General features: G+C 45.3%; 1 protein-coding gene across 3 annotated transcripts in view; it reads left to right on the top strand.

Annotated features, from left to right (window-relative positions):
- Positions 1 to 7,738: 7,738 nt before the first annotated feature.
- The window catches only part of STXBP6 (syntaxin binding protein 6), a 243,206-nt gene continuing 222,988 nt past the window's right edge, over positions 7,739 to 27,956 (top strand). Inside the window, exon 1 of one of the 3 annotated variants that reach the window (XM_045841209.1) lies at positions 7,739 to 8,044. The gene's annotated coding sequence lies outside the window, so the exon portion shown is untranslated. The other 2 variants (XM_045841210.1, XM_045841211.1) reach the window with 2 other exon arrangements.

Below are 27,956 nucleotides of genomic sequence, written 5' to 3'. Positions count from 1 at the left end.
GTGAATAACACCATCCACCCCCCCCCAGTGGTTTAAAGAAGCAATATGGAGATTGCAGTTAATGTTTCCATCCCTACTCTTAATCACATATAAATTTTGTTTTTCTCACCTCCAGAATGTAGCTCAATCTGTCCTGTTTTTCTCATCTCCCAGTTTTAAATCTTGTCTAAACACTTTCTTCTCACTAACCCTGGACACTACCATGGTCTCCAAAGTGGTTTCCCTTCTAGTCTTGATTAACTTCAAAGTATTTTCCATGTAACACAAAATGATGTTAAAATGTAAATAGGTCCCCATCACTCCTCCACTCAAGAAGTTTCAATGGCTTCCAGGATAAAAAGGATAAATCCTGAAGGCATTGATTGATCTGGTTCCTCAAGGTGTACCATTCTCCTCTCACTCATTGTGCTCCCGTCCCTTTGGTCCTTCTCCCACTTCTGTAAGACATCAAACCCTTCCCCACCTCTGGGGTTCTGTTCCTCTGTGGCTGCTGTGTCCCACCTGACATGCTGTCCACCAGTCTTCCCTTGGCTGATAACACTAATTCTCTCCTCACTGTCTCAGAGAGCTATCCTCAATGACCATCCACTTCCCCAAACCTGCTTAGCCCCCCCATTGTATACTAATACCCTCATTTCATAGCACAAGTCATAATTTATACCTATCTATCTACTTGGTTAATAGCTTTCTCCCTCATAATAAATAATCTTTTTCCAGGGCCCCTAGGCTAGACACTATAGAGGATATAAAGAAGTTTCTAGCAAGTCTCAAGCCTCAAGCAGGATGGATTAGATCCATGCAAACATACTTGTACAGTGTAAACAGACCGTAATAAGGTCCAAAGGAAAAATATAGGTAAATGAGTGGGAGACATCTCTGGCCAATACCTCAGTAGAGATTTTCAAAGAGGAGGCATTTCAGAAGCTCAAAGGAAAGCAGGATGAGATTTAGATATATGGAGATGGGGCATGGAGATTGGAGCGAGTAAGGGCATCAAGAACAAAGGAAATATATTTTACCTTTAAAATGCCTTTTGTTTTCTCCTTGTCTTTCTTGGCTGGGTGCTCTAGGACAGTGCTTCTTAACTTTAATGCACAAACAAATTACCTGGCAGTCTTGTAAAAATGCAGGTTCTGATTCACTGGGTCTGGGATAGGCAGAAGTCTGCATTTCTAACAAGTTGCCAGGACTGCTGAAGCCGCTAGTCTGAGAAGTGCACTTTGAGTAGCAAAGTCCTTGGCCACACAGCACGTTGCCAATTGGAGGCAGCAACACTGGGAAACTGTCAGCCACCTATGTGGCTGGGCAGGTATGTTTGGCCTGAAGAGCTTCTGGAGACAGAGCAACAGGAGCTTCTTTCACTGTTAGTCTTTTCGGACTGATCAGGGACCATAACAAACAGAGCAGAAAGAGCTGAGCTGCCGCATGCAATAGAGGAGACCTCTCTGTCTCAGACTGGGAGTGCATTGCATCATTCTATCCTCCAAACGAGCAGCACAGAAACTGGGGGAGAGACAGAAGCTCTGTGTAGTCACTGACTTGCTTGTGTCCTAGAAGAATAAGGGATTCTTTGTTAGCCCAGAGCCTAACAGTTTTTCTAGATCTTGGTGGAGACAGTCATTTTAAAGCAAAAAATAGGTCTTTCAAAAATATCGCTGAGATAATGGAAGGAGTAATTAGGGTGGTTCAGCCTACCAAACTCTGAACTTACTACAAGCAACCAGGGCTGAGTTAAGGTAGAGATCCCGATGCGGCAGCAGGTGATCAAAACTGTCTCCGTGTATTTCCATTTTTGTTCTGGATTTTTTTTTCAGAACTTTTAATTCAAGCAAGTCAAGAGAGAAGAGAAGAGCAAAACTTGGCCATTTGTGATAGAAATTCAGAATTAGTCACTGTTTCAACTTATTTATCTGTGTAATGTCTTAGTAAATCTTAACTGAGTCCTAACAATAAAAACATGCAGAAATCTTTAAACTATTCATCTATCCCCTTAGGCCTTTTCTTTAGAAAATAAAGCAATAGGTACAAACACTAGGACAGCTGGATAGTCAAAAGTGGAGTTTTTTAAAAAGCACTTTTTATGTATGTAAAATTGTGTAAAAAGAGGATTGCTACATTGCATCTGTGGAGATAAAATATGATTGATTGCTCATAGCAGAATCAGTGCTTCTAGAAACAGCTCTGTTAGAAACAGCTTGATTGAAAATGCAAAACACACTTTTGATTTTCCCCGCCCATTTTTTGAAGTTACCCAGATTGGCAGTCATGGGATGAAAATAGCAGTATTTATTTAGCACTTGCTGTGGGCCAGGTACCGTGCTAAATATATTACATATGTGTTCACTCCCATTAAAACCATCAACAGATAGTAATATGCACTTTTTGGGACAAGGAATCTGTTATTCAAAGAAGTTGTAGACTTTGCCTAACATAATAGAGCAAGAAGGAGTTGAAACAGAGGTGCAAAATAAAATCGGTTTAAAATAAAATCCACGTCCTACGAAGCACCAGGGCATGCTGGTTCTTAACACCAGACTACTTTGTTTCTTGCTGAGGATCGTTTGCTTTTTTATTGCAGCTGTTCTTATATAATACTGAGTTACATCTGAAGTCTATGGTGTTAGTGATTTGCTAAACTTAAGACTTTTAGGATCCCTCCCATACTATACATCCTCCCACCTCAGTGCCCCTGCACATGCTGTTTTCTCTGCCTGAATTCTCTCTCCTTTCTAGTGACGTGTTGGTTGTGACTGTCACTTGTTCATGAGCTCTTTCTGAGCTAGGCTTTGGGTGACAAAAATTGAAGGCACTCAAGACTTGTTTCCAGCACTCAAGAGACTAACAATCAGATTGGAAACACATGGCTAAAAAATATCAAACTATTACAGAGCAACCAAGTCCAGGACGACTTTGGTTCCATTTTTTCCAGGGAGTGGTTTCTCATTTTAGTCTCTTATCTGTATGCTGGTATATGAAAGCTGAAACAGCTTAGGGTAAGGCAATATACTTACAGAAGCAGAAAGAAGCTTTGAGAACATGGAAGACTGAAAAAGATGAAAGGGAGAAAATGAGAATTGCTGTTTGCAATGTGTTTCAGTAATGTGCCATCTTGCTGCTTTTAAGATTCTCTCTTTGTCTTTAACATTTTCCATGTTAATTATGATGTATCTTTGTATGGGCCTGTTTGGGTTCATCTTGTTCGAGACTCTGTGCTTCCTGGACTTGTGAGTCTTTCTCCTGCACCTGGTCAGGGGCGTTTTCAGCCATTATTTCTTCAAATAGGTTCTCGATACCTTGCTCACTCTCTTCTCCTTCTGGTACCCCTATAATGTTGTCCCAAAGATCCCTTAAACTATCTTTATCTTTTTTAACTCTTTTTTATTTTTGCTGCTCTGATTGGGAGGTTTCTTCTACTTTATCTTCAAAATTACTGATTTGATTCTCTGCTTCATGCAACCTACTCTTTGTTCTTTTTAGCGAATTCTTCATTTCAGATATTGTATTCTTCATTTTGGACTGTTTTTATGGTTTTTATATTCCTTTTTTATGCTTACTATCTTCTTCTTAAAGTTCTTACTGATTTCACCCATTCTTCCCCCAAGTTCCTTGAGCATCCTTATAATCATTGTTTTGAACCTTGTATATGGTAGATTGCTTGCCTCCATTTCACTTAGTTCTTTTTCTAGGGATTTCTCCTGTTCTTTCATTTGGGGCAGGCTTCTTTGTCTCTTCATTTTGGCTGCCTCTCTACATGTATTTCTGTGTGTTAGGAAGAGCTTTTATGTCTCCCAGTCTTGGTAGGGTAGACTTATGTAGTAGGTATCCTGTGGGCTCAATGGCACAGTCTCCCTGATCGCCTGAGTCACGCGCTCCAGGAATGTCCTCTGTGTGCGTGATGTGAGCACTCCTGTTGACAGCTGAGTCTTGATCAATGTTGGCCCATTAGTAGGTGGGGTGGCTGACTATGAGGATTGACCCAGACCCCAGTGTATGAGCTATTGTGCAGGCATTGACCCCATGAGTCAGAATCTGCCCCACTAGGGTTTGGTGCCGGCCAAGATCTCCCATTGGGTGTGCCTCTTGTGAAGTTAATTGGGTCATGCTCTGTTGTGGCCTGAAGCCCACCAGCAGGTATATTGTTTCTGGATCCTCTAGGGAGGGACTCCAGTGTAGGTCAATGTCAGATGCTGCCTGTGACTAGCCCTGGGCTACCTGTTAGGAGATATAAAGTAATTTACAGTTTATTTATTGCTGCCTCTGCTAAGCCTGAGTGCGTGTGGGAGGGGCCAAGCTACATACCAAGCCTGGCTTCTAAGGCACCCTGAGATCTGCCTTCTCCTGCTGGCTGTCCATTAGGCTCAGTGACTGAAAGAGCCTCTGGCAGTAGGTGAGTTTCATAAAGTAGGTTCTGAGTGAGTCAGCAGGTAGGGGGCAACTGGCATGCACCAGGTTAATCAAGATTCAAACTTGGTGCCAGTGCTGGGTCTAAGGCCACTCAGGACAATTCCCAGGGTACACTGAGGCCAGTCATGACCCACCTGGGGCCTGCAGACTTTTGTGGTTGGGCAGGGTCTCAGGGAGGCATCAGGGTGAGGCCAGTAGAGTTCATCTGGCTAGAACATTAATATTTGGTCTTGTGGAGGGAGGGCTCTGCAGAGGAACAGTGGCTCCAGCTGAAGCTTGGGGCGGGGGTGGTGGGGGATAGGCCTTTCGAAGAGCCTTCCAAGAAAGTTTCCCCTGTGGGCCCAGGCTGGCCACAGCCAGCAGACTCCTCCTCAGGGCAGGGCTTGGCAAGGTGGGGCCACAGGGAGTAGGAAGGGTGAGGCTTATACATCATCCCTACGCTGACTCAGCGTGGAGTGGCGTGGTCAACCCAGGAAAAACAGCATCTGCAGGTGGTGTGGGAGAGGGAGTCAGCACAGAGACAGTGGCAGCTGACCCTCTAGCCCTCTCCCTGAAGCCACACAATCCAGTCTCTCCCTGTATGGCTCCAGTCTGCTCTGAGCCACTGTCCCTCTGCTGGAACACAGGGTTAGTGGCTACAAAAGAGATTTTGTATGCTGATCATTTATGAGGGTGCCCTGCAGGGTTCCTAGCAGACTCCTGTCTCTTCCTGGCAGATGGAATGTCCATCAGATGTTATAATGCAGTCTCCTCATCCAGGCACTGGAGTTCTGGGAAGGGGAGCCCGGCATGGGGTTGAGACGTTTCATGCCTCAAGGGGAACTTTGCAGCTGAGATATACCTTCTGATTCACAACTGTTGTCTGTGGGTTTGGGGCCAGAATTTTTCATGTCTCTACCCTACCTACAAGATGTTCTTCTGTAAACCCTTGCATATAAGACTTCTGTTCAGCTAGTTTTTAGCTGGATATTCAGGCTGATTGCTCTATAATTTAGTTGTAATTCCAGGTTGGCCCTAGGAGGAGGTGAGTATAACTTCCACCCTCTCAGTTGCCATCTTGGATCTCCCATTCTAGAGGCTGGAGGTCCGAGATCAGGAGCCAGCATGGTCAGGTTCTAGAGCGTGCCGTCTTCTTCCAGGGCTCTAGGTACTTTGGCCACAGATATCTTTGCTGTAAACCCATGTTTTCCTTTTCTTTTCTAGAATAGTAATTTAAAAGTCTGTGACTTGGCATCCAGATGAACTATAAGGTATTTTTCTGTTCTATAGTTTCATGATTAGACTTTAAGGAAAAGAAACCAACTATGTGCTTAGGGTTTTTTGTTAACTATACGCAAGAAAATGGCAACAATGGTAGTTCTTGGGGAGCAAAACTTACTTTTTCCCTGTACGAAGTTTTTCTGCACTGAGCGGCTTTTTAATGTCATGTATTATTTACTGCTAATAAAAATAAATTTAAAAACAAATACATTTTAAAATTTAAGTAGAGAAAACATTTTACTTTTTAAACCGGTGTCCTCCTTTATAAATGTTTACATCCTGTTCTTGCTCTTTTTTACAACCTTACAATTAGTGATTTTTAAAAATAATAATTCTTAGGAACGGTGGGAAGTGGAACAGAGATACAAAAGTTTTTGATGGTGGAAACTGCTATTTATTCTGCAAATATTTGTAAGTACCTGTTATAGGTCCTGGGCTGGGTACTTCCTCTTTTCTCTAAATTTTAGAAGGCTTCTTGTGTAAATACCCAAGCATTTTTTTCTTTGAGAGTTCTGCATGCTTAAAATGCTTCCCATAGATAAGTGATGGTCTGTTCTCCATGAATTCAGCAATGAGCTCACCTTCAGGGAGAATCACCCAGGGTGCTGAGGTAAGTCCCAGGTATTTGGTTGAAGCAGAAACTACATTGATGACCTGGCTGCAGGTGAGATAGGAAGTCGTTTGTACTGTTTGAGGAGTGCGGGGAGGGTTGGGGGGAGTAGCAATCTTGAAATAGATCTGCAATATTGAGAAACTAAGAGGTAAAGAGGAAGAGTTTTAAAAAGGAAAGTGGTAGAAGAGAAGGTGGCTGGCAATAGAAACTGATTCAGGGACATTTTAACTTACTAAATTGTTGTATTACCCGAAAGCCGATTCTAAAGATTTGTAAACAGAATGCTGAACACACAAAAATAATGGTGTACCGCCATCGAACACCCTGCGGAGCACAGGCTAGGGCAGGTAGGCCATGAACTTATGGGAATGCCAAAGAACTCAGTAATCAAGATAAATATTTTCATAAAATATTGAAAAAATAATGTATGGTGAAAAATATCAACATTTAAAATAAAGACAAGGCTAGTATTCCTGTTTTTGTTGCTGTTGTTCTTCAGACTCCAAAAGGCCTTTGGCAGGGCACTGGCAGTGATCCTGCAGAAACTTCCTACTCAGGTACTTTTTTATTAGTGATACTTCCCAAAAGTTAGTCCTCACATTCTCGTTTCACATCAGTGAAAACTTTTCTTGAGTGTCCCAGCATTTATCTGTAGCTCTCTTCTGTCCGAAAACCCATTTCCCTTAGTAACTGGCAGCGCTCTGATGACAATCTGAATCATCTTGGATCCTTTCCAGTTCCTTCCCAAACCACAGTGGCCACTCAGCACAGAAATCACAGACTGGCTGTCCTAGGGGTTGAGCAGGGGAAGAACCCGGATATGTTTTGTTTGGCACAAAGTTGTTGTTGTTTTTTTTAATTGAATTTATTATCAACATTTTACAATCAGAATATTTCACATGAAAATAATATAAATCTCTCATTTTGGGGGGAAATTAGAAAACCTCGCAAAAGCAGGCCCAAATTCTTCCATGATAGCAATGGGCAATTTGGAGCAGAGCAGTTCTACCTTTTAAGCCCTGTCTAGTCCCCCGCCTCCTACACGGTTTACTCATTTACGCTGCCTGCCAGGCCTCATGAGCTCTTTCAGTTTGCAACCTAGGAATGAAGGTGCAATGGCTAACACCCAAATGTTGGGTTCATTCGTTCTGTCTTGGAGAGTAAATGTTTTCTTAGTTGTCCTTTCGAATACAGTCTTGCCCGGACCGGAGGCACACAGAAACAGCTCACCTTTCTAGCGGGCAAACTTCTCACAGCCCATGAAACTTGCACTGCGCCCCGCACATTTTTTCTCCCCGGCCCTTTGCTCCAGAGCCCCGTCCCCTGCACAGTGCCTTCCCTGGGTCTCCCACCGCCTTCGTTCTGGAGCGTGGACGTCGGGTCCCGGCCCCCAGGCGCAGCTCCCCGTCCCGAGCCCGGGCGCCCAGGCTCGATCACGGCGGCACTGGGCATGCTCAGAGTTGGCCGCGGGGGCAGGTTTGCTTCGCAGGCGCTCGCACTCGGCTGCCGGCGGGCGGGCGCGCGGCTGCAGCTGGAGCTCGGGCGCCTGGAGTTGGAGTTGCCGGGAGTTTCCCCCGCACCCCTCTCTCTTCCCGCGCGGCAGCCGGAGCCGGCGCGGGAGCCGCGAGAGGCGGCCGGCCAGCACCCTAGCCAGTCGAGCCTTGTCCGGAGCCCGGAGCTCCGCGCGGGGCAGCCCCCGGGGAGGAGCCTCGCCTCCGGGACGCGTGCCGCACGCAGGCAGTGCCCGGGCACGAGCCAGATCGCACGGTAGGGCCAGGGGAGGGGAGCGGGCGGGAGAGCCAGAGGCCGGCCGGGCCGGGGGCGATGCGGATGCAGCAGCCGCAGCGACTGGGGCTCCCGGCGCATGGTCCGATGCGGGAGCCAGGGCGGGGACCCCGCTGGGGACCGGAGGAATAGGAAGGCGCCCCTATAGATGCTTTCAAGTTGGCGGGCGGCAGGATAGGGCGCAGCTGCTTAGAGCGCGCCCAGAGCGATTCGGGTCCCGGGTTCCCCCTACCCTCAAACCTGGGACCCGGCGTGCGGGCAGGGTTGGGCAAGCTGCAGAACGGAGCAGTTTCCTCGGAGAAAGTTGAGAATGAAGCCCTTTTATTGTCATTGTCCCCGCGGTACTATCGGCCCGAAGCCCCCAGGGTGGAGGAGCTGAATGGGTCGCTGTGCCCCTGGGCTGAGCTTCTCTACCCCGCTGAAATCCACGAATCACCCAGAGCTTCGCTTCCCTGGCGTCTTCTAGGAAAATCATTCCTGCCAAAACTGAGGTAGGATCTCCGGGCGGGCACGGCTCCCTGCCTGTAGGGCGCTTATTAGGGCGATGCCCCGTCCCCAACCTCGGACGTGGCCAAGGGCGGCTGGGTTCCCTGTTAGCTCTTGAGGTGATGCGCGCCGGAATGTAGCCTCACACACATGGTGGGGCAACGTGGCTGGGGTAGGTGGCCAGCCCGATCTTTACTCCAGCCTTTCCTTAGTTTTACAGCACCCTACCCTCCTTCCCCCCACCCCCAACCTCCCGCCCCCGTTCATCTTCGCAGAGACAGGGCCTGGCGGAAGGGCCAGGTGGAGAGTTTGGGTGGACATACTGTTCCTTGGGAGACAGCGTCTGGGTCTTATCTACCTTGGGCCCCAGGACTTCCATTCATAAGGAACCCTCTCCCCTTTCTATTCTTCTTACTCTGGGGCTGAGTGGGAAGTATCACTAATAGGGCCGGTGGGTCTGCAGGAATGTCCACCTCATCCCAATGGCCTCCTTAAGACCGTGTTCCAGGGGACTCCAGGACCCTGGAAACGGCGTTGTGTGGATTGCGAGGGTGTGGAGGATGCTGATGATTTCTTTCGGCTCCACTTTTTTCACTTCTTGTTTTGAGTTTTGGGGTTTGGCCTGTGCGCGAGTCAGAACTGTGCTGTCATAACCCGAGGGGGAGGGGGGTGGAGGAGCTTCAGCCAGGCAGTGAGCTGCTGTTCGCCTCGCCTCTGAGGCTGCTAGTGGGAACTGGTCCAGAAATGATTATGCAGGCTAGAAATATGCCTCCCTTTTTTTTTTCTTTTTTGGCTGAACACCTTGGCTGTTGGGTTTGTGTGTTAAGTTCTTAAAGGGGCACCCACAAACTGCTCAAGTACCATGTTGTAGAGACTCACCATTTGCGCTGCATGCTTTTCTGTGTGCTTTTTCCTAGGGGTAATCTGCTTTGGGGCACATTTTCAGGTGTGGGAATCACCTGGTGTGGGCGCATAGGTTCTAGAGCCAGACAGACCAGGTCAAGTTGTAGCTTTGCAGGGGATGACTGTGCTGACAGGCAAATTGTTAGGCACTAGGAACTTCAGTTCTGTGTTCTGTCAGATGGGACTAATGGTGACTTTATCTCCTTTCATTGCACGATTGTTGTGAGACTTGGGTGAGATAATGGAAATACAAGATGCTGAGAAAACTTGAAGGCACTGTTAATGTCTTACTTATTGGTGCCCTTTACTCAGGTTTTTTTTTTAATTTAACCGATTTTTAAAAATTATAACAAGAAATTTAAGTCTTCTCTGCCCACTTCTTACCAAGAGATTTAGTTGCTAAGGTCTTTGGAGTAGCTATTTATCTTCTTTTGTTCTCTTTCCTTAGATCCATCTCCTTTCGTGCCCCAGTCCTCCTATTTGTTTGCGGACAGCAGCATGGTGCAGATTAGGAGACGGGGTGGGATTGACTTATCAGTGTTCAGGGTCCTTGTCCCTGGTTTCAGTCCCAAGGTTGATGAACACGGCAGCAGGCCCTGGGCTGGAGCTCTGGCTTGTTTTTAACAGTGACCTTGAACTAAGGACTCAACCCCTCATTAGGGAGATCAGTCTGTGAGGTAAATAGTTAATGCTGAGCAGAGGCCAGAGCAGGTGAGATTGTCTCCCACACACTCAGTGAAGGTTTTTATCAGGCTCCTGACCCCCCACCCTCTGCATCTTCCCCAATCCCAGGGCAGTGGTTCTCAACCACCAGCATCAGAGTCACCCAGACTATCCTATAGCATCACTGACTTACGGGGTGAGAGAGAGTAAGAGAATGACGTTTGTTTAGAAATGCCATCATTTTAATGTCCTCTATAGAGACAGAGTGTTTCAGGAACTTGCCTAAGGCATTTTGTATTTCTAATACCTGTGTCACTTACTATTGTCCAGTTTTAATCATTCTGATCACTCTTCAAATTAATCAACTTTACACACAAGAAGGATAAGATCTCTCCTCCTTTATGTACTGTAAAGCATTTAGTCTTTGGCTTCTAGGTCACTCTTGGTAGACTGAAATTGGTAACCCTGATATTGATAAAGCCACAACTACCCCATTTTCTTTCTTTGGGGATCTCAGACATTTGTAGAGAGGAGGTTGCATAAAGTTCTGGCAGCTTGAACCTTAAGACCGAAGAACTTATGAGCAAGTGTAAAAAGAATTGCAGTGTGGCGTCTTTCTGAATGGACAGCTTAGCTTACCCAGGCCTCAGGGGAGGTGAGGTACACCCATGACAGGTGTCCCACAGTGCTCAGATTTGGTGGAGGCCTCCGTTCCTTCTGGGGAATGGTGGAGTTGGCAGTAACCGAGATACTTTCTTGCTCTTCCGGGGGGAGGAAGGCCAACTTTCAGGGGCGACTGTGCTGCATCAGTGTGGCTTGGTGCAATTTAGTTTGTAATCAAGCACTTTGTGGGCACAGCTAGTCCTAAGCTATTCTCCTTGTCCCCTAAGCTATGGCCCCAGGCTGAGAGCTGACCATGACCAAAGGGCCTAGACTGTGGCATTGATGCTTTGTATCAGAGAGGCCTCTGGAACCTGCTCAAGTCAGGAGGATTCCTGAGATGGCCTCCTAACGCAGGACGAGGTTCACGTAGCCCCCAGATGGGCGAAGCATTAGAGAAGGTCAGCACTTAAACTAGCCTGGTATTCCTGTGGCCTCACGGAGTCCCAGATGACTAGCATGCTTTCTTTCAGCTTTACATTTGTGCTTTTATTTTTAAAATGAGTAGCACTAGAGAAACCTGTCAGTAAATTGGAGACCTATTGGAAAACTCAGGTGTAGCACTTAGTGTTTTAGTAGATAAACTGCAAGGCCCATGCCTGTGGCCCTGACTATAATCAGCACTCAGTGAGGAAACCATCTTTGGGTTGTAAATCTTAACCTTCACTAGCTAGTTTAAATGGTTTTGCCTACTTAACACAAGTAGGGGACATTTTTGTTTTAAACTTCTTTCCCATAACTTCATGTTTATATTTTGGGTGTTACCTCTCTTTTCACTGCTAGGATTTTTGCCAGTGTAGAGGAAGCTTTTTTCCTTATCGCTGTTGTTCACTGTGCTCAGCGCATGACCACGTGATGTCCTTGCTCGCTTGGCTAAGTCTGTAGTGAGGCATCATTAGGATACTTTATTTCTCTTTGGTCCACTGTTGTCACTGTTCTCCTCAGCCTTGCTACAGCGTGCTTTTTAACTAAAACTTGGGTTGTACTGTGCTTGCTCAGTATACATTTTTCACACTTCATCATCTTCCAATTTCAGAAGTCCAGATGGCTCTTAAAATTATGAGCACAGTTAATGTATGGTTTCTTTTTTCTTTTTCTGTCATCTGACATGTTAATAGACTGACTTCCAATGGATGGCATTCTTTGGGGATAAAACAAAGCAAGTTTGGTTCCTTACCCCCGCAGAAAACATGGTTTCCACTCAGTGCTTTCCGGCTGGCAGCACTGAGCAGTGATCGAGTGAGCTCAGCAGTTCCCACAGTGCGTCCTCGGAAGGACGGTGTCTGGGTGGGTGTTAAATAGGTGTGCTTTTGTAAAGGGCAAGTCAATTTGGAAGCGCTGCCTATTACATTTTTCCTGTCTCAGAGACTCTCCACACGTGCACCATCGTATCACAAACTCTGAGAAGTACTGCAGTTAAAAATATCGGCAACAAAAACCTTGGTTGTATTTATTCAATTAAATGTTTCCCAGGACACAGCATTTTGAGGATTTTTGTGTATCTGTTGGGGCTCCGTTACTGAATTGGCACATTCAGCAATTCTAGTAAGTTCTTTAACACCATCTCTGGATGGGGAAGTTTCACCTAGTATATCCTTAAAGTAAAGGGCATTCATTAAATATGGATATTAACTGATTAGTTGAACTCTCTAGGTGCTTACTGTTGTTTTGTTTCTGTTTTTGTTTTTTAAATTTCAGAGTAAACAGAAAACATTCTAAGCTGTGCTGGCTAAAAATATTCTCCTTTATTAGACACCTAGAGACCAATAAGACTCTGGAGAGGCTAGACTAAGAAAATGTTGTGGACGATGGGTGACACTTTGTAGAGGAAAAGGGATGTTTTAGTTTGGTGGTGTGATGGAGCGGGGCTGTGAAGACTTGTACTTGTGCCAGTTTATAAGTAAATTTCAGAACACATAAGAAAGGACCATGCCTAGCTCAGTGAGATGGAGTGAACCTGTGGTGGTGTAAGAGCCTATTGTGAAGGTCTTTTCTTGATTCCGTAATTCACCGAGGGAGCAGACGCGTGCCAGTGACCACAGGACAGCTAGTTGTGGATGAACAGGGGGGCGGGCATAGCACTCAGGCTGAAAACAGGGAGGGGTGACGCTTGAGAATGAAAGGGAGACAGAATGAATTTGTAGGCATTAGAGGGTCGTAGTTCCAGGTACAGGGAAATTCATTAAAATGTAGGTCCAGCTGAAAAATATTGGATATTTGGGGAAAGAGTGTTTTTGGAAGACCCCCACGAAGAGGGGTCTTAACTAGAGTTTAAAAAAATAACAAGAGAACTTTTACAACTTAACAATAAATAAAATAACCCACTTTAAAATTGGGATTAGGATTTAAATAGACATTGCTTCAAAGACGATGTACAGATGGCCAATAAATGTATAAATGATGCTCAACATCATTAGTCATTAGGGAAATACAAGTCAAAACTACAACAAGATAACACTTCACACCCACTGGGATGGCTATAATAAAAAATATAATAAATGTCTGAGGATATGAAGAAATCAGAATCCTTGTACATTATATTGTGGGTGGGAATATAAAATGATGTGGCTACTTTGTAAAACAGTAGCCACAGAGGCGCTTCGTGATCAGTTCCACTCCTTGGTGTATACCCAAGAGAATAGAAAACATACGTTCATGAGAACACTTGTATGCACATGTTCACGATAGCATTGTTCATAGTAGCCCAAAGGCGGAAGTGACCCCAATGTCCATCAACTGACGAATGGATAGACAAAATATGGTACATCCATACAATGCCTTGAAAACATGCTACATGAGAAAAGCCAGACACAAAAGGCACACGTCGCATAACTCCACTACGAAATGTCCAGAACAGGCAGATTCATGGCGGCAGGCAGTGCGTTGGTGGTTGCCAGGGGCTGGGGAGAGGAAGGAATGGGGAATGACTGTTGATAGGTGTGCAGTTTCTTTTTGGGGGTGATGAAATATTCTGGAGTTAAATGTGGTGATGGTTAGACAACTGTGTGAAAACTACTGAATTGTACACTTTCAAAGGGTGAATTTTAATGGTGTGCGGATATCTCAATTAAAAAAGAAAAACAGCAAGAAGGCCACAGTGGCTGGGAGAAAAGGAGGGTAATAAAAAAAAAGTGGTGAGAGAGAGAGCCAGGGTATCAATTTCAGGCCAAATTTTCTGCTCCCAGCAAAGAAATACCTAAATAATAATTCTTTTCTCCTTGTTTGTCTTTGGGTCTCCTAGGATTTTCCTGGTACTCTTCCATTGAAAGATCCTTCCCCTGAGTTAAAAGGGTTTTGTTGGAAGTTGCTCAGAGTCAGTGGCATAGTTTTCATGACAAGTGCCTTGTGATCTTCAGGTCAAAGTGTGTTTCTGGACACTGACTCCATAATTGGGCTTCCATGCAGTGATCCACCAGAGGGCAATAGGCAGTGTTGACTGGACAACTTCTGTGTAGCTTCTCCCTTAAGATTTGACTGTGGTAGACGTTTTAGTGTCATCTCCTGATTTGTTTATGGAGCTCTGTCAAGGCCTTTTAAAAACATCTCTGTATTAAACAGGGTTTACACAGTACTGGGCATTATACAAGCAATGTAGTTGGGTCCAGGGGTCGTGATATACCACAGGAGGTTTAATGCCGCTGGAGCTGAGGCCCCTGTCCACTTGGTAGAGCTATTTCTTCTGTTTTTTAGCCTTGTGTCGCATCTGTGTCTCTCTACCTCATGGACAGGAAGCACCTGGGGATCTTGTTAAAGTGCTAATTCGGTAAGGCCTGGGCTGAGGCCTGAGATTCTGCAGTGTTAACAAGCTCCCACTGAGGCGGGCACTGCTGGTGCATGGATCACTCGGAGTCTGGAGTCTGAGCTGACGCAGTGCGGAGAAGATGGCTTGTCGTGGGACAGAGCTGAATGTGAAAGGTGGCTCCACCTCTCATTGCTGTGGGAACTTGGGCAAGGTAATGAACATCCGAGCCACAGTTTTCCTGTCTGTAAGATCCAAGTAACATCTAGCTCTTGGAAAAGTGTCTGACATGATGATGCACCTGGAATGTTAAGTATTATTTGCCCTTTTTTCCCCTCCTCACAAGGACTACAAATTCCATGGCAAGGACAAAACAATATATAAAATAAAGCTACAGGTTTTTAAGAGGTTTTGATTTGTGTGGGTGGGATTGGGGTGAGGAGAGGATGTAGGGGAAGTGGGATAATGAATCCCAGTCCTCAGGGCAACATTAATTTGCTTATTGGCCCACAGATAACCATAGTTTTTAAAAAAGATTTATTTATTTATCTTTAGTCAGAGGAGAAGGGAGAAAGAAAGAGAGGGAGAGAAACATCAGTGTGGGGTTGCCTCTTGCGCACCCCACTGGGGACCTGGCCCTGCAACCCAGGCATGTGCCCTGACCAGGGATTGAACCAGCAACCCTTTGGTTTGCAGGCTGGTGCTCAATCCACTGAGCCACACCAGCCAGGGCAGATTACCATCGTTTTAATAAAGTCACTGTGCTAGTCTCTCCTACGTCTGGATAATTCTTAGTCAAGATGTTGGGTCTTCGCTTTCATGCAGTAGCTTCTGTTTGACCAGAAGAAGCTCATCTGTGAGCTGCTCCGCTGTTGCTGTGCTTCCTGGGTGGGGTGGTCCCAGCCCATCCCCGCCTCGCTGCCTTCCCCTCTCCCTGGCATTTCTCCCTTATGAAGACCAGACAAGCGAAGGAAGCTAAAATGTCAAACACTGAGCTTCATTAGCAACATGGGATATGTTTCTGAGGATGAAGTTGAAAATATTTGCTTCATTGTTGACTTCAGAAAACTGGGCATTTCTTTAGTTTACCTTCCGAGAGTCTGTTAACCTTGGATGGGTTAAATTGAATTAGGTTAATGGGGATCAGCCAGAGGAAGAACTGGGCACTAAATCCTGGCACTGTCTGTAATTCTCCCACCTGGAGCCTGTGTAGGTTGCCTCACAGAGCCTCAAGCTTCCTTCGTTGCCATTTGGAACCAATAGTAATCCCTGCTGGGCTGCCTCCTGGGGCTGGTGTGGGGCTCCAATGAACGGCTTGGGGCTTGGGCGAGGGCACTGCGAGCTCTGGAGGATGCACCTGTCTGCAGAGTTGGCTCTGTCCCCCCGCGGTGCTGGCTTGGGTACTTCTGTCCTCACAGGGTCATACCGGGTGGGTTGTGGCTTGCTAACTTTTGTTCTGTTTCCATTGCCTTTTCCTCACTTGAAGGAAGGAAATAAGAGATTGTGTTTGCATTTCAATTAAATGGACGGATCCTTTTCACTTTCTTCTGGGGGAAGAAAAGAAACATTATTTTTAAGATTTTAGCAAAGCCACAAGTGCAGTAAAGCAAACTAGTTTCCAGTCTTCACAGCCTGACATTGATTGTTTTCCTAAGGATGGTGATTTCATCCTGTCAGGCTCTGTTCACCTTCCTGTTTGACCGTTTTTGTTTTGGGGGGTTGTTTTTTTTTTTGGTAGATTGGCAGGTGTGGGTCTTTAATGACTAATGACTTTGAAGGAAACAAGATGATTCACTTTGTCACCGTGCCTGGGCTGAGCATTTAGACTGATGCTGCACCCGCCTGGAATAGTCACAGATAAGGTGTTCAAGTGGAAGCTCAGCTGGCTAGGCCTCGAGGCACTGGCTCTGCTTCCAGAAGGTGGAGGTGGGGGTGTCATGTGGAGGCGGGAATGATGTGATTTCTGAGGTGAGTGAATGCCTGTGCTGCAATGTCCTCTCCTTTTATAACCACTGTTGGTAACTAGCTGTGGTCACAGAGGGTGCATATCAGTGAGCTGTCCTTTGTTTTGAGACTGCCTAGGAGTATGTAACCTCACACAGTCTGAAGTGAAAGCCAGCGCTATCTACTAGTTAAGAAATTACTGTTATTCTTAAATATAATCTACCCTATCATTAAGGTAGCAATAAGGAAGCTGTCCTGCTGCTGAGAAGGAGCTAGGTGTTCCTGAAGTAAGTCCTTTAAAAAATGAAACCCTGCCCTGGCTGGCGTAGCTCAGTGGCTTGAGTGCAGGCTGCGAACCAAAGTGTTGCAGGTTCGATTCCCAGTCAGGGTACATGCCTGGGTTGCAGGCCATGACCCCCAGCAACCGCACATTGATGTTTCTCTCTCTCTCTATCTCCCTCCCTTCCCTCTCTAAAAATAAATAAAATCTTAAAAAAATGAAACCCTTATACAACTATAATAATAGTTAAAAAATAACTACCTTAATGGTAGAAATTTGGCATTTATATAAAGACCTCAATGCTAATAAAATGGACGTTTGTCCCAATTTCACCTTTACACAATGAGATTTTTTTCTTTTTAATCGGATTTTTTTCCTGACATTGCCAACCCTGGTCTACCTAGTGGTTGACTTTTAGAAAGGAACTGGGAATCCTGAATTCAGGTGCCTTGTGTATAAATAGCCCTTGCTCTCAAATCCTACTGGACTGTGAATTTTTCCAAAGGCAAGGCGTATCCCTAAGGCCTAGCGTGTTTGCCATATAAGAGAGAATCAATAAAAATATGTTGATCTGGATAGCTACTTTCTTCTGGGACTTTCCTCCACTGTCTAGTTTATGCATTTTTCTGTCAGTATATTATTTTTATTATTTAACATTTCCCTAGAGATCCTTATGTGCTAACCTAGCAAACAGTTCTAAGCACTTTACAAATACTGATTTCTTTCATTCACACAAGTGTCAGAGGTGGGAACTGTTACCTATTTGACAGTGGAAAAAACTGAGAGAGAAAGAAAGGTCAAGTGAAGTGTCCAAGATCCCGCAGCTGGGAGCTGAACCTGGGTGCTCCAGTCTCAGGGTCCCTGCTCTCAACAGTAGTTTGGCTTAGCCTAAGTAGACTCCCCTTCCTGCCTGTTCCTGCCTGTTCCGGCTCTCACATATTGCCCTTCTTCCCGTGACCCCCCACCCCCCCGCCCCGGCATGGCTTTCCTGAGTCACAGAGAAATAGGACCAGACGTTCCTGCCCATCTTCCCTTCTTTCCATCTCCTTTGTCCTCTGCCCCCATTCTGCCTACCTTCAAGTTCCAGAAAAAATATGACTCTTGAGTTTGGAAAAACAGAGTTAATATGTAGAGTATGGTAGCTCATTGGTATGGGCCCACGCTTGGGGTGAGGCCATTCACACAGGGGCTGTTTGGGACGAACTCTGATATCTGGACAAGGCTGTGGCCTCCAGCCCTGGCCTCTGAGTTTGCCGGGTGATGGGTGGTGTGACTTAAGTCAGCACTCCTCAAACCTTCCCGTGCACATGAGTCACCTGGGCGTTCCGTTGAGGCACTGATTCTGATTCGTCGGGTCCGAGGTGGGGCCTGGGATTCTGCATTTCTAACCGCTTCCAGGAATGACGAGGTTGCTGGTGCTTGGCCCAAAACACTGATGGAGTCCTGAGTCTGTGCAAGGTCATGCCTGCTATTCCAAATGCTGTCTTGCCCAAATAGGTCTAATCCCTAACCTAGGACCCGAAACATGTCATAAGAAACACATCTAAAGAGACAGACATGCCATTCATTGCAAGTTGCATGAAGCCAGTAAAGGAGAAGCTTCAAGTGGAATGAGAGCAAAACTGAGAGTAAAGGTAAAGGAAATATGACGCTTTCAAAATGAAGCGTGGTTATTATTACCCAATGAGAGCAGAAAAGGAAAAGTACTCTATTTATGATGGAAAGTTTATTACAAAGCAGCTCTAGAGATATAGCTGTGAAAATAAAAAGTGTCATAACTCCTGCTTGACTTGCAATTCCATAAAGAACCTATCCTACTGGCCCCTAAGATTCTTGGAAATAATTTAAAGTTCTTCAAAATCTCCTTAAGTCTCTTTAGGTCTGCTAAGAGTATGTGATAATGTCCTAAGAATCAATATTGAAATACCAATTTGTGGTCTACAAAGTATTCTCATTGTATCTCATTTGGGTGACACTATATCTCATAGTTACCCAGCTGTTTTTTATACAGAAGGTAGTGAGGCCTAGAGAGTCCCAACTCCAGGAGAATCACAGGCTCACAAAGGATGGAGTTGGGGACCGGCATGGGTGAGGCAGTGTGACCTGGTGCCCCCTGCTCTTCATATGAGGCCGGCTGCTTAAATACAGTTATGCCAATGGGCAGTTGAACTGGTTTGCCCTGTTTGGCTTTGCACAGGACAAAGCATCTAGATGGATTTGCTTTTTTAAAAAAATGAGGTTTTTTAGGTTTAATCTGCATACAGAAACACAAATTATATGTTGTGCAGCTTAGTGAATTTCCATTCCATGAACACACCCAATCTTAACACAGATCAAGAAGGAGGCCACCAGCACCCCAGAATCTCCCCCGTGCCTGCTGCTTCCGGCCTCTTCCTTCTCCCTGGTAGCCACTGGCCTGACTTCTGGCCCCACAGATAGCATGGCCTGTGTTTGAGTTTTATAAAAACACACTCATACTTCTATATTCTTTCATGTCTGCCTTGTTTCTCTCAATATTGTGAGACTCATCCATAGTGTGCTGGATTATATGCCATTGTATAAACATAGCGCAATTATTGGTTATGGCCATTTGAATTGTTTCCAGTTTGGGGCTGTTATGAATAATTCTGCCATGAACATTCATGTGTATGCGTCTTCTGGCTCACAGAAGTGTGTGTTTCTGGCGTGTGGGCATGTGGGTGTGATTGCCAGGTCCTGAGATGTGGGTGTGTTCAGTTTACTAGATACGGCCAGCCAGTTTTCCAGTGTGGCCGTTCCAATTTATATTCCCCTCTGGTGTGGATGAAGAGTGCCATTCATCACTCCACACTCTTGCCAATGTTCAGTTTAAATCATTTAAGTTTTGGCTATTCTGATGTTTGTACATAGGCCTTTCATTGTGGTTTTAATTGGTAACTCTCTCATCACCATTTGAAGCTTAACATCTTTGCATGTGTATATTGGCATTTGGATACCCTCTTTTGGGAAGTGCCTGTTCAGGTCTCCTGCCTATTTTTCAGTTGTGGTGTTTGTTTTACTTTTGAAAACTAACTGAGTTCCATAGAAACATCTATGGAAAGTCCCTGAAATCTACACCGAAGGGGGTGACCTGTCGGTAATATCCTATTGAATTCTGCAGAGCCTCTCCTCTAAGAGGCTTGCGGATGGGGGCATGCAGAGGTCTAAAACCCTCTAGGGCATGTGGTCCAGGGGAATTGTAAAGTTGTGAGATCACCTGGAAGCTCAGAAGCACTGAACCTACAAGTGAGCTTGCCTTTTATGGATGTCACTCTGGAAGACTGTAGACCAACTCCAAAAGTATTGCCAAAAACATCTTTGGAATTGCTTTGAGTATATTGTTCTGGATATTTTTAGTTGATTTCAGAATGCGCTTTGAGCATGTCTTTGGTTTTGGAGAAAAGCAAAAGACCTCTCAGAACCCAGTCCAGGGAATAAAGAGAGTGTTTCCTGGGTGATATTTAAAAGCCATGGCAGTATGTCTAAGGCTTGCCTGTAAAGGGATGGAACTTCCTTTCCTGAGTGAAGTGTGAAGACCGTAGTAGGGAGGAAGAAGGCACTGCACAAGAAGACTTCTTTTCCTGTTGCCTTTTAAACTTTATAATAACCTATGAGGCACTTACTGTTGTGAATATTCTACTTTATAGATGAAAAGTATGAGATTTGGAAAGAGAAAGAGCATGATTTAGCAGTGAAACCTAGTGCCTTTTCCCCACCCTTCCTCACCTCTGACAGGTGTTGAAGGAATTACAAACCTGTCTCAGCCAGAAAAACATGCAGATGGTGAAGGTCTGGTTTCCACCCTGTCCTGCTGTAGGCCCCCTGGGAACTGGGGTGCTCTGCCTCCTGGGGCTCTGAGAGGGGAGAGAGTCCGGACTCAGGCTTTGGGGCCCCACTATCTGGGTGCAATTTAAGGCCTTTCTGTGGCCAGCCTGGACTCATAGTCTGACCCATAGGTCTTACGCTGTCTGTTCTTTTTTCGTCCTGGCTGGCAGGCAGCTACTCAGGAAATACTTGTGTTAATACTCAGGGAAAAAGTCATGTTAATGAATATTAACACACTGCAGACTGTATTCTGTGTAGTAGTCTCTTTCCAGATGGACGCATGTATAAAGTCAGACCACTAGGGGCAGAATATTGCTGAATTCTTTCATTCATTCCTGATCTTAAAAAAATTACTCAGTAGTTTTCTCTGAAACACAGTGGGTTAATGGCTTGGGTGTCTACTAAAGACCTTCAGAAATAATCCTTGAAAAGAATGCCCCGGGCACGTTGCTTTCAGAGAGATCCTGGGGCATCCAGCTGCCCTGGAGATGTGAGGGTGCCAGGCAGAGACCCCAAAATACACTTGACCATTGCAGAGGCTTGTTCTCACCCCTCCTGGCTTGTGGGACCCAACAAGCTGGCCCTCTTCTACTCAGACTGGGAATGTTGTCTGAAAGCTGAGTACGTAGAAAGCAGAAGTTACAACCTTTTTTGGTGCACAGCCATAGCAGAGAAGTATCTGGACTTCTCTGCTATGAGCAGAATGGTTTCCTCATTTGGTGGCTTCATTCTTAGCACCTTCTCTTCTGCACGGCCTTGGCCACCAGGGCAAAGCCCTGGGTCATGGATAACCAGATAACCAAACCATTTCCCTTGCAGATTAGAATTCTATTTCATTCACATTCACAGTTCTTCCTGGATAAAATAGATGCTTGAGGTAAAATGGGAGGGATTTTAATGAAGACCTCCCCTGGCAAGGCATTTATTTTCTCACCACATTTAATTTCCTATAGAGGATCCTGGAGCAAGAGTGAGGAGCCAGGGGTTACTAAGTCTGACCCATAGGTCTTACGAGGAACACTTAGTTTCCCCAGGGACTGCGAATGCCCGATGCGCCACCACACCTGTTTCCATAGCAGACCGCGGATTCCTACACACACATGTAGTTTGTCCACTGCAGGTTTGGACTTTGCTGGTGGATGTCTGAATTTATTATTCACCTCCTGCCAAAAAACAGGCACTTACAAATAGTGCTTTGTCTTTTGAATTTTACAGGGCACTGAGTAAACACAAGATACACGTTGTGAAAAAGGAGTAAAGGACCACCCACATCCTTATTTTCTGAGTGGGTGTGACTAATGACTAGTTCCTGGGTGTGTAAGTAGGACGCAGGTCGCGATCCCACTGCTGTCTCTGGCAGAGCCACAGTAAGCACTGTCTCTTACAGGTACAAGGGTCTAAAGTTCTTTTTCTCCTGGAAAGTTTTTTTTTCTTTTTTCTCCTTTTTAAATAAGCCTCTTGGATTGGGAATAAGGAGCTTGTTTCAGTGAGCTGACTATTTGAGGCTTCCTTAACGTGGTCTTAATTACACGTGTGTGGTATGCCGGTGCTGCCACCTTTTCATGGGTCTTCCAGCTCTGTTAATGAGGCCCTGTCATTCTCCCCGTTTTACAGCCATCAAGGTGCAGACAGTTGTCCCTTGTTCTTAGGGTCCACAGCCCATGACTGTGCTTCCAGTCAGGCTCTGGACCAGACGCCTGCTCTGCTGAGACTGGAGGTTCCAGGCAGCCCCTGGGGCTACTCCTGCGACGCTACCAGAAGAGGGAGGGTCAGATATTTCTTAGTAGGAAGCACATCACTGCGGGCAGCCCCTGCATTTTAAATGTGCTCCACTTAGGTGAGTAGTGGGGAAATTCACTGTAGCAGGTTTCAGGGAGAAACGGATTTTGAGAAGACATCCAATGACATCTAGAGAAAGGAAAAGACAGTTGTCTTTGCCTAAGGAGGCCGACCTGCACCCCGAAAAGGCTTCCGCGGAGGTGACATGGTGTTTCACGCCAGGGCTGCTTCGGAGCAGCTTCGGAGCAGCTCCGGAGCAGCTCCGCCTGGAACAGCTGTGATAGGAGGCTCCTGCGCCGTCAGCAGCCCTCCTTGCCCCTTGTCTGTTAAAGGCAAACAGACAGGGCCCAGCTCCTTCCAGGTGGAGCCCCACTTCTTTCCTTGTTTGTTTTAGCACTGGGCCTGGGAGAAGGGAAAGAACAGATAAAGGTATTAAAGTTCCCCTTCCCTTCCTCATACGGGCACCGAGTCATAGTGCCGTGCTGAGGTGCAGAGACCTGGAGAAGTTCCCAGGAAAGACCCCTTGTAAAAGGTAAGAGGTCCAATTGAAAATCTTCCAGGGGCCATTTATCTGCCTCCATGTCAGGCCATCTTTTCCATTTTGCTTTGTATTGATTTTATCTCTGTCTTTTCATTTTTTCAGTGAAAGTGGCTACTACTATATGTAACCAATTACCATGGTGAGCAAAACCAGATAAGGTTTCCGCTTTTACAGAATAAAAAATCTGTACACAAAAATGATTGCGTAAAATGTAAAATGACAGCTGTTCTAAGTGCGTGTGGGAGAGGTAGCTATTTGAGGGGATTTGGCCCAGTTAAGGAAATCAGGGCAGCCTTCCTAAGGAGGTGATGGTGAGCGGCAACCTGAAGGGTGAGTAGGAGTTAAAGAGGGAGGGGATGGCATTACGGAGGTGGCAGGACGTGCAAAGTCCCTGTGGTAAAAGGGGCCGTGGTGTGAGCAAGGGACAGAAGAAGACCCTTGTGGCTGAGAATGTAGAATAAAGGGTTATGAGACAGTCTTTTCCCAAGAGTCAGGAGGGCTTCTGAGCATGGGTTTGAAGTGATCAGATTGACAATGTATCACTTGGGTTGCAGGGAAGAAAACGGATGAATGGATTGTAGGGGTGTAAGAGGAGTTGTGTGTGGACCAGTATGGAGGTTTTTGCAGTGGTTCAGGAAGAAATGATGATCAGCGGACCAGGGAGGTAGAGATGGAGAGATGAGTGGCTGCTTGGAAGAACAGAGAGGGAATAACTGGATGTGATGGCTTGGACGTACAGGGTGAGAAAGGTGGCGTGGGGCCTGCTCCTTGGTTTCCGGTTCACACGGCTGGGTGATAGCAGTGCCATTGTGTGGCTGTTGTTATGTCTTTTCAAGCAGACTATACAGGCCCTTTGAGAACAAAATACTTTTCTAATTTCATTTCAGCTCTTCACAGTGTAACCCATCTAGTAGATACTCAGCTTTTGTTTACTGTACTGTTTGAATAGGAGGGGTTTCTTTAAAATGATTCCATGTGTGCTTGATGGGAAGCAGCAGTTCACGCACCACTTAGTGTGACTGAGGCGAGAGAAAAGTCCCGCAGTTGGAGAAGAACCCGCAGGCATTTAGCCACGCAGAGACAGGCCCTCGATTCTCAGGAACATTTCTAGTTGTTTCGAACCTCTTGGCACTTGAAAAATCTGTATTTTTTCATTTACGCCAGACTCAACTATAAGATGAGTCTAGTGGCACCACACTTTTGGGGTGGCTGTGAGGGTTATATTTGATCATTTTGTGAAATATGGAGGGTTTTACACTAATTGAAGGGATCTGGTCATCTGTGCTTCTCCCCCCAAAGTCCTCCCCACCACTACTGGGCGCTGTTGCTCAGAGGGCACCAGCCGTGGGATGACAGTTGACTGTTGGAGATCAAGTATCTCTCTTGGACAGCTGCTCACACACAGGTAAGCAAATGCCTGTGTTTCTTTTTTCACCCAATCCTTCTGTAAAATGATTAGTCCGTGGGTGAGTTTTTGGTTGATGTGACTCTATTGAGTGGTCCCAAGACGGAAGGTGAGATGAGTAAAAGTCAGATCTAGGTGTCCTTTTTTTTTTTTTTTTTTAAGATTGGTTTTTACTTTACTTGCTGGGGTGCTCAAGGCAAGTCACCACCCCAGGACTGAGAGTGTGCAGAGGACAAATGATTTCTTAATCTCCGTCCTCAGTGTAGATACATGTGAGATGATGGTGGTGATCACTGCCACCCTTCCTGAGGACTGAACAGAGGGTGGTTCTGATGGGGTGGTCGTCATGGGGACCCGTGCCCCCACAGGGCTTCCCCCCTCAGAGTAGAAGTCTTTCACTGTGTTGGTGAACTTGCTCAAAATGATTTGCCTCTAGTTGGTCTATTTTCCTCTGTTGTCTTTAGGTTGTATACAAGATCTGGCACAAATAACACCCCCTTTTTATAACAAAATCTTTAATTATAAAACCATAAGCATGTAATTCTGTGACATAACAATATCATACTCAAGCATACCATATGACATTTTAGGTGAAATGTTCAAATTAAAAATATAAATTATTACACCCACATTGTTACCCTACCAGTGACACTCAAGCAGGCGTTACTTCTGCCGGGCCCCGTATTTCAAGCCTCTTCATCTTTTTTCATCCCTGCCATTTCAAACATTCTGGAACACGGGCGTATGTCTTTACCACTGAATTGTTTGTTTTCCCACTCCACTTTTTTTTTTTTGGAACTACATGGTACCATTGTTTATTTTCATTTTTAGTTGGAAAAGGCCTTAAGTAGATATTACTCCTTTTGTTTTCTCTCTATGTACTTCCTACATACTCCATTTCACAGATTAGAAAACTGAGGCTGTACCATCCCACTGTGAAACAGTAGTAAGAGCCCTGAAACCCAGGGCTCTTAATTTTGATAGTTTTCATTCCTCAGTTTATGGTGATTTTCTAGGACTTTAAAATATTTTTGAGATTTTTCATTTTAAAATTTAACCTTAAACAAAAAATTAAAGTTATTCCCTTCTGGGAGTTATTTCCTCACTTTATGGTAAGTAAAGCTTTAATTGGTTCAGCACAAGGGGAGAACCAAGCAGTGACTTTGTCTTGTTGTAAAATTAATATAAAAGTTTATAGCTCTATAAATGATGTTTACTGAATTTAGCACTATTATTTGTATGTGTGAATAAATAATTTTGAAGTGTATCAATATTTTATGTCTGGTCTGGCCAGAATTCCACTTGGAGGAGATTACATGGGTGTTGAAACACACTGTTCTTTCTCTGTCACCTTGGTCTTTTTGAGGGGCCAATCCTTGGACTCCTGAGTTTTCACTCTGCCTTTGCATAGGAAATCAGGAGTGTGCCTGCTTATCTCACAGGGGGTCAGAAAATGCTCATAAGGAAGTTCTCATAAATCCACTCAATACAAATAAAAAACATGTTATATAGCAACAGGATTTTCTTCTTCCTTTTAAAGAAGAGATGGGAGGGCACCAGTCGGATGCAAGCAGGCTGTGGCAGTTCCAGAGAGCACGGGGGTGATCACTGCTCTCAAGGCCCAGGAGAGCAGGCGAGAACCCACAACTCTGCCAGTCTCTGTTGTGCCCTGTGTTTAGGTGAATACTGAAGCTCTCTTTAACTGATGATTTGTGATCTGGCTAGTTCCCTTTAAAAGCTGTCTGCTGTCTACTTGAAATCAGTTCTCCTGTCCCCTGCCCAGCCCAGTGAGCATTTTTTTTTAATTTTCTGTGTTGCCCTCAGAGCTGTCCCTCATGATGAAGTGCCCTTGATAAGTAGTGTCTTGTCCTCAACCCAAGGTCTTAGGGCCATGAATAATTGGCTAATAGTGGCTTCAGGATGGGAAAGAGATTGATTCTTAGAATTACAGAGTCTGTGGTAAGAATAGGGGTGCTAGAAGCTTGTTGGGAAGAGGTGGCCAGCCTCTTCAGGTGCGCTGATGAGCGCTGTGGCTTTCTTGGCCCATCTGGCTGCCTCCTGTTCTCCCTTCTCCCTTTTCTGTAGGGCAGGGTGCTGCACCCTCTTACTTGAAGTACTCCGCTACCATTCTTCCTTTTCAGTCTTTTGTCCTTAAAATGCCCTTTTCCTGCTTGTCCATCTTGTATTTTTGCAACTATTCTTTAGACCCAGTCAAGGGTCAGCACCTCCCTGAAGCCTTCTGTGACCACTGAACTTCTACCCTGAGGCAGAATTGACCTGTGCTTCCTCTGAGTCATGTATACCTGTAATACTCAAGCATGACTATTCGCTTGCATGTCTAGAGTGAACATGTGAAGGATGGGACTGCGACTTGTACAGTTTGTATCTTCAGCATGATGCTTGGTATACAATAGGTGCCAAGAAAGGGATAAATGGATAGATGGATAGGTGGGTGGGGCACATTCAAGGAGAATTTCTGAGAAGCAAGGAAGCAAGGGAGTGAGGGAGGGGGATAGAGAGAGAGAGAGAGAATGAGAATGAATGAGAGAACACATTTTTAGCTGGGATACATGGGAAAGACTTTAGATGTGGACAAGAGAATTGTTTCAGCTATATGGTTACTGAAAAAATGTATTGGTGGGGATGGAATTGTGAGCTTTTGAGAATGAGCTTTACCATTTTTTCTTTTCAGAGTAGAAACCAAGTAACCAGTAAGAATTGACATCCCTGTCGTATGGCTTTCCTCCCTAAATGTTCTGGGCTCTTTATTGAAAGATTTAGTTTCTTATGTGTAAAATGGGTTGATAACCCTAAAGTCGATTCTCATTGTGAGTATAAATTGAGGCCTTCAGAGCGCACCATACGCAGTGAGGGCTCGGAAGGCCAAGTGGAGGCTGTTGCTGTTATTATTGGCCTCTGGTGTGTGACAGACGCCCGCGGTGCTGAGTTAAGTCTCATACTTGAAATAAGAGCTTGTAGATTCATGGGTAAACACACAATGATTGTCCAGGTGTTAGGATTCATTGGAAGTAGGATTATGCATTCTCCTTCCTCTTCTTAGTATAGTACTTCTTTTTAGAAAGGAAAGTACTTACCAGTTTCTTAGGGAGAGTTTTACTCCTTCTAGCACTTGGTCCTAAAAGAAGTATTTCACAGGAGGCATTGCATGGGAGTCTTTCTGGTTGTTTAAAAGAACGTATGTCTGTATCTATATATTTATTTGCAGAAAGAGTTATTCTGCTCTACCCTGAAATCCTGGAGAAGAGGTAACATGCTTTGCCATTTCTGTTTGATGTGGAAGCAAGTTAGGTTGGTCTGGGCAGCTTGATTTGGGCTTATGAATGCCCTTGTGTGAGTGCATGTCTGCCCTGCCCCCCAGCTGGTGAGTCATTTAGTAATCTATGATAGGATGTCCTAACAGTATTGATTGGTTGGTTGATTTCCACCATCATTCATGCAGTCATTTTCTGCTGTGTATCCCCGCTTTTCTCACCTGGTCCTGCGGTGCTGCATCCAGACAGTTTTTTTGTGTGTGTGTGCTAAGCGGCTGCCACAGTTGCCAGTGGTGATGACCATTTGTATGTGCCTCTGAATCCCTTCTTCTCTGAGTATTTTATAGCCCATGTGCTGCTATTTAGGTGTGTGGCCACT

This window comes from Phyllostomus hastatus, unplaced genomic scaffold (assembly GCF_019186645.2).
Source record: "Phyllostomus hastatus isolate PE091 unplaced genomic scaffold, TTU_PhHast_1.1 phas_contig_348, whole genome shotgun sequence".
Lineage (NCBI taxonomy): Eukaryota > Metazoa > Chordata > Mammalia > Chiroptera > Phyllostomidae > Phyllostomus > Phyllostomus hastatus.
Note: the sequence above shows the minus strand (reverse complement) of the source record. Positions and strands in the feature narration are given on the sequence as shown.